At 41.8% G+C, this 7,506-nt stretch overlaps 1 protein-coding gene across 3 annotated transcripts in view; it reads right to left on the reverse strand.

The window, feature by feature from the left end:
* Positions 1–7,029, reverse strand: part of PACSIN2 (protein kinase C and casein kinase substrate in neurons 2) — a 68,015-nt gene extending 60,986 nt beyond the window's left edge. For 2 of the 3 annotated variants that reach the window (XM_084284113.1, XM_084284111.1), the window contains exon 1: positions 6,892–7,029. The gene's annotated coding sequence lies outside the window, so the exon portion shown is untranslated. The remainder of the gene's footprint in view (positions 1–6,891) is intronic. The other variant, XM_084284112.1, reaches the window with a different exon arrangement.
* Between the last annotated feature and the right edge of the window lie 477 nt (positions 7,030–7,506).

The following is a 7,506-nucleotide window of genomic DNA, read 5'->3' on the forward strand; positions in this document are numbered from 1 at the left end:
GTGCTAAAACTCCAGTCATTCAGTACAGACTAGATCCGTGTATTGTTCTCCAATACAGCTATAACACTAGCAAAGCTGAAGCAGCTGCTTACTACTTTACTACTTTAGCTACTTTATCCAAAGGATTTCTTGGCCAAATTCAAAACAATTTTAAGATCCACCTACAGGTCCTTTAAATTTAAGGGACATTGATTGTCCTTAATTTCTCCAAATGTGTTCAGAAACATGAATAACAGATTTGGTCCTACCTCAAAGAACTGAGAAGACTCATGATATATGCTGAATGAACTTTCACATTTCCCAGTTTAGAGCACAACTAAACAAAGGAAAACAAGGTGTCCTGCCCATTCTGCTTTCTTGGCAAGGTGTTCTGTGCTAGCCAATCTGGGCACTTGCCTCAAAAAAAAAAAAAAAAAAAAAAAAGCATCAGGTGGAACAGCACTCTGCTGAAAATAGCTAAGAAAGCAGATGAGGCAGTATCACAGAACAAAACAAGAGGATCCAGTGAATCTTATTAAATTATTTTTTGAGGGGAAACAAACAAACAAACAAACAAACAGTCTACAATAGGGTAGAGAGTCAGGTTTTCCAGCCTAGGAGATAAAAGGCCTGGCATTGGTTTTGTGTATAACTAGATTTTCCCTATACATAAAAGAAAATAGAAATTAAATAGAGTTGGAATTTGGTAATACAATCTGGAAAGCTATTTCCCCAAACCTAGTTTAACAATTAAGTGTTAGCAGATGAGTTTAAATCTTCTGCTTGAATTTCCAACAATTATTTAGCATTTACTTTTTTGATAATTACAGCATTTGATTACTTAAGAATATGTATCAGTGCTACACACTACAAGCACTTAAGTTGCTTACAACCAAGTATTTTAGAAGTCAAAAAGTAAAGACTTTACTTTTATAGTAAACTATAGCTTAAACTACATTTTATAGTTTACTATATACTTTTATAGTTTATAGTTTACTATAAACTATAAACTATAGTTTAAGCTATAGTTTACTATAAAAGTAAATAGTTTATATAGTTTACTTTTAAAAGTAAATAGTTTATATAGTTTACTTTTAAAAGTAAATAGTTTATATAGTTTACTTTTATAGTAAACTATAGTCTTAAACTATAGCTCCTTTATAGTTAGAACTTGTCTGAGTTTGAGAAGGATTTCAATTCCATCTTCTTGCCCTTACACTTGAAAAAAAATCACAGAATGGTAAGGGTTGGAAGGGACCTTTGGAGGTTATCTGGCCCAACCCCCTGCTCAAGTAGGGCCACCTAGAGTAGGTATCCTAGAACAATTTTTCTTGAAATTTTGCTTCAAATAAAGACAAAGCAAGTTAGCCTTTAGGTTTATGAATTCAAGATCATTTGAAACTTATTCAACCATGCATCTAAAATTGGTTAAAAAAAAAAATAAAGAAACATGCATCTTCAGTCTCAAAATGAATCTTCAATTCCCTTAACTATAGTTTAAGGGTATAGTCTCTTGGTAGCAGTTTTCAATGTCTGGCAGCTGTATTTCAGCAACTAATGTAGCACAGCTTCAGCTGCTAGGATGAGTAACACTCATATTTATATAGACTCATTTTATATTTTATTACATCCTGGCCATCTTTGCCATACATGAGATTATATAAACATTTATGGAGAAACTTGTTTATACCCAACATTCACTTTACCACTTAACGTTATAGAAGTTATTCACTGGGCTGCTTATCTCAGCCCCAGCCTGACCACTTTGTTATAGTATAAAATTTGTTCTGCTGACAAAGACTGATCTGGTCTTCTCGCAAGTCCCCAGCCACACTTCCTGACCCATTCCCATTTCATCAATTCCATTCAGGAAGCCAGGTGTGAGGCTTTACCCAGCTGAAAACTCCTCTGTCCAAAATAAAAAGTTTCTTGCTGGACTAGGGAACCAACTTGGGTCCAACTCATACCAAAACAGCAGGCAGCAAGAACAAACAGCTGCCCCCAAGGAAAGAAGACAATTTCCCATTCTGGTAGCAGTACAAGCTGTCCCTGGTTTTGAAGTCACTTGGGTTGTCAGTGAGTAGAAGTGGCAACAAGTATCCGAGCTAATTTAACAAGTTACAAAATGTTACACTAACAAGAAGAATAAGCAAGCACACATTCAACACAGGAAATAAGAAGTACTCCAGTAAATCTGAGACCCTAAAAGGCAAAAAGATATTTTCACTGTTCATGGGAGTGGCAGGCAGACAATTATGTTTTTGCATTTGGGAACACAACTAAAGCCTAATTATCACTGAAGCCCAGTCACATAAGTCACAGGCCTGAGAAGTGAATAAACAATTCTAATGTAGCAATAGAGGATGGAGTGGTCACAAATTGAACATCAACATTTGTGTACAAATACTCTCTAAGCATGGGAAGGATTAACATCTCTAACGAACACTACCACTCCATATGCTGGAGTCCATATGCATACCATCCTATGCTGGACGGCACTAACTGGTACCTACAAAGTGCATGTGGAAGAGAATGCTGCACTACCCCAGGCTCATTTGGTCCCACTAGCGTATGTCCAGTGCTTCATTTTCCCAATCCTAATATAAATGACAACAGGCATGTTTAAGATGTACTTGTGAGCTCCTCTTCAGAGTTCACGGTATCACTTAAAATCTGTGCAGCACTTACTCCCAGGGCATCTCTTATTTTGCATGTATAAGTGTGCCAAAAGATGACAAAAGCCAGCCTTTTAAATTTCAGCAAAACTGCTTAAAACAAGTATTTAATAACATAACATGACAGACTACTCTCACCCTGTCCATTTTTGCTGTTTTATTGTAGCCAGGTTTATTAGTCACTTGTCTAGAGCACATGATATAAGGCAAAGATTTTTGTCTGTAGAATATCTTAGAATTCTTACACAAGTAGGAATGGGTCAATAACATGCACAGGCCCCAAAACAAGCACTGCAATATATGGTTTTCCAACACTGACAAAATATTTACAATATGTTGTGTAAGCCAGGACAGTTTTTCAATATTTGCATATTCTAAAAAAGTTGAACCAAACCACATCACTTAAAGCCTTAAAGTAATTTTCTTTTTGCTTTAGAGCTAATTACTGTGCCATGCTATTCACAATATACCTGCTTCACTAGATCCCTATTTGCTAACTGGGGCTGGGTACCTTCTCAAATATTGACACATCCTGTCCAGCAAACCTCATAGGACTGGCAGCATACACCCACTCAAGCAGACCCACTCATTCCAAGGAGCATACAACAAGGCAGATTCTAGACCAACACCATCAGAGAAACACTGACTGTCCTCTTACCCCAAGCAACATACCGCCAGAAGACCAGATAAAGGAATGACATTCAAGTCTAGTGACAAACTGGATTATGACCACAAACTCTCAACTAACCCTGGGAAAAAACAGCCTTTCTGATATTGAATTCAAGTTGTTCCCCAGCGCAGTGAGCCAGCAAGCCAGGTAACATTCACCAGAATGCATCACAACAGAACAATATAATCAGAGCACAGCTCTGTTTATCTCAGTACAGTTACGTCACTTATTTCCTGCTTTATTCCTTTTCATGCCCCAAGAACAATTCATCAATACATTAAGTCAAGCCAAAAATCAATAACTAGGGCTAGCCGAAAGGGGAGAAAAAAAAAAAAAAAAAAAAAACAAACTTTTTGAAGCTTTCTGGATTAAAACAGAATTTGAATTAAATAGTACATTAGGAAAAAGAAAAAAAAAAAAGTTGTTCACCTCACAAACTAGTCCTCAGTTCAAGCGTTACAGTCTTAATTTCAGGTCCCAGGCAATAAGTAATTATTAATTTATCTTAGAACATATTTAAAAAGCAGACATTCCAAGAAGCAACAAGAAGACAACTCCAATGCATCAGTTTGTATGCGTGTTGAAACATACCTATTAGGGAGAAAAAAGTTCAAATCTGCATCTACCATTCTCCTGGCTTACTGTCAAAGGAGATGCACTTTTCAGGACTGCATCTCCCACAATGAGAAAAGCACGCACTGCCTCAGAAGCATAAATTTCCTGTGTTTAAGATAATTTGTAATACTCATACAGATTCACAGAAGCACAGACGATTCTTGACTAGCAGCACCACTAAGCATTTTATCCTTTGCCATTGCTGTCACAAGCACTGAAGTCTCACCTTCTGCCTCTACAGGCTACCACCATAAGTCACAGTAACCTTTACAATCTTTTTAATTACAAGCAGGGAAGCACAGAAATGACTTAAGGACTTAAGACAGCAGCTCACTCAGGTCCAGAGGAACCCGTACACTGGATGACAGACAGCATGAGAACTAAACTTATGTCTAATGCTAAACTGCTCAAATATTGCATCTGGTAAAAAGAATGGGTTCATGATACCAATTTTTCAGACCAACATATAATTGCCCTGATGCAACAGAATTAAGAAGACACGTACCAGTTAGAAAAAGATCATATAGGTATTTTCTGAAATTAGTATTTACAAACGTTCATAGATCAACATGTTGCCCAGAATATCACTGCAGTCAGAAAGCCATGTTAGTGTAATGGTAGTTTAAATACTACAGGAATAAAACAAATGGAAAAATGCAATTAAATATACACTACAAAGTAAAATGAAGATTTTGCTACACAGTTGACTTGTGCGATATGGAAACTGTGTCATAAACCAGTAAGAGATTAAAAAAAAATAAAGAATACTTAAGGTCATTCACAGAGATGCATACAGCCAACATCAAGCCTAGCAACCATAAATGCCATCTAATTGCTCAGCTCAGCATTAACAACTTTATCCCCCTGCAGCACACCCTTTTCAAAGGGAGGAAAAAAACATTCAGAAAAAAAACACAACACACCAGCATTCCTAAACAATTTTGTCTGTCAATCATTAATAACCTATTTCATCACTACCTACAACCATGCTACGTATCATCCTTTTAACTGTGATGTTGCATGCTGCATGGTATGCAGCTTAACCCCCAGTGGCAGTTTTAATGTTTATTCTAGCATGGCACTGCACAGCATGTAGACTGTGAGGCAAAGAAACTAACTCTAGAACTGTAAACTACCCAACCAGGGGAGTTTGGAGCACTGGAAAACTGAACTGCCATGCTAAGGTTAATGCTGCAGACGTAAACGTAGCACCTGCACTCCTCTCCTGCTTACTGTACCTGAGCTACAATATAGCATGAGCAGATATCTCCAAAATGATGCTGTATTGAACTAATTAGACATACGCCAACTGTTAATATGCACTACTGTTTAAGCTGATTCAGTCATAATTGGTAGAATATACCTACTATCTTTGAAGGTAAACTGCAGTTGGACAATAATTTCAGACAGGTATAGGTATGAAACAACAGACATTAGTGCTTGGTGTTAATAACCATAATAGTTAAAAAATACAATTAAGTTTCACCTGCCTGAAATAGTCAGCAAATTGCTTAAGTTACCTTTCACCTTTAAGCAAAAAGGGGTTTTATGTTTGTTTTTTGTTGTTGTTGTTTTTCCCCACCAACAGAAAACAATGAAGCAATGTTTTTAGATTGGTCTCATCATGAACGTAAGAGAATGATCTTTTTGTTGCACTAAGAACGGAAACTCGCTTACTTAATGCAGTCTTCACTATGACTGTTGTAAAAATGCATTACTATAGTTGTTATCTTTTCCAAGTAGTGTTCTGTCTTCAGAGAAGGGCTGAAAAAAATCTAGAATCCAAATAAGCAGAAGGGGAAAAAGTGCCCCCTGTAGCAAGAGGCATAATTACTCTCACTGCATATAGGAAATATTCAGGTAGCCTGTTGTGAGGATACAGAGTACAACAGAGGAAACGAGAGTCCAGCACATCCTAAAGCTCTTTTTTTTTTTTTTTTTAATCCTTGTTTGGGTTGTAGAGAAATGATCGAATTTACTGAAACAAGTACAGGGGACATGAGAAATAACATACTTGTTTTAAACTGTAGTAACTAACCTTTTTTTATAAAGAACAGCTGCCAAGAAAACTGAATAACTAAGACCGCATGACTACATTTGACTTTCAAACACTGAGTTTACAAAGGACAGCAAATATCACCCGAACCTTCCTGGCTTCCCCTATTGCAAGGGCAAAAAGACAAAGCCTCAGAAAACTTCAGCTATGAACTTCTGAGTCACTCCAAGCAGAGATAGCCAAGCACATGGGAAAGATGGACACAGTGTGCCACACAGACACCGTGGGTACCCAGACTGTCTCTGGCCAGGTAGCCTCGGTGTACATACAGAGGCTTCTGTCTCTCGTGCAGATGTTTTGCTCTGGGAGAAGATGAGGTTCCTGCCACAAGCCAGAAAAAGGAAAGCCAAGAGGGAAGACGTGAACAGCAAGACCGAGAAGCCTGACCCATCTAGGTCGCTATAGGGACTCAGGAGGCTGCGAGCAGTTTCTAACCTCACGTTACCTCCCCCCCAGTAGACATCCTTACCTGCCATCATCTGGGCCACGGGGATTTCAAACCCGAGATCAGGAAGGAAATAAAAAACGACCTTCCCTCCTCGCCCCGCTCCCGGAGCAGCCAGCTCCCCCCCCCAGCACGGAGTCTGCCCGGCCCGTGGCGTCATCCCGTCCTGCCCTTCCACCCCCAGGCGCCGAGCAAGGAGAGCTTCACCTTCCCCGCACGGCCTTCACCCCGCCGCCGCCGCCGCCGCCCCGAGCCCACAGCGGGAGCCTAGCCCCTCACCCCCATCATCATCATCATCATCATCATCATCATCATCATCATCATCATCACCACCACCACCACCACCACCACCACTCCGGCCGCCATTTCGCAGCCCCTCCCCGCACAGCTCCGCTGGGGGCTGCGCACCCCAAACCCCGTCCGCTGGAGCCCAGGGCGGTGCCGCCCTCACCTGGAGCGCCGGGAGCCGCCCGTCCCCGGTGCCCGCTGCCCAGAGGCGGTGAGGTGAGGTGAGGCGAGGACGGACGGACGGACGGAAAGAGACGGGCGCAGGCAGCGAGCACGATCCCTGCGCTCCAGCCGCCCCGCCCCGCCATTGGGCGAGGTCCATGCACGGGTCCCGCCCCGACACCGCCCATTGGCTCGACGCGGCTGCCAATTAACGCTGCTTCCTCGGTGGCGGCTGGGGCTGGAGGGAGCTGGGGGGAGCCCCAACGGCCGGCTGCGCCGTGAGGTACGCGCGGCTGGGGTTGTGGCTGTAGCCCCTCGGAGATACCGTCGGTACTCCAGCCCTTGCCTATCTTTTAGGGGTGTTTGTTATAGAGGGAATGTTTCAGGTTCCAGGCGGCAGCCGTCGCGGTAACCTTGGCTCGTCCCTTCACCTCTGCCCCGGCAGCTTGTAGGATTTCCCTCCCTTCTGCCCTTCTCCCTGCCCCGGCCCTAGTGCTGTCCCGGAAGGCGGCCCGCTCCCAGGGCAGCTCTGGGGATCATTGGGAAGGGCTGCACAAGGCGGTCCTCGGCTCACTTTCCTCTTGGCTACGTTCCTTATGCAAGCCTGCGTATGATC

This window comes from Netta rufina (genome assembly GCF_964035555.1).
Source record: "Netta rufina genome assembly, chromosome: 1".
Taxonomy (NCBI): Eukaryota; Metazoa; Chordata; class Aves; order Anseriformes; family Anatidae; genus Netta; species Netta rufina.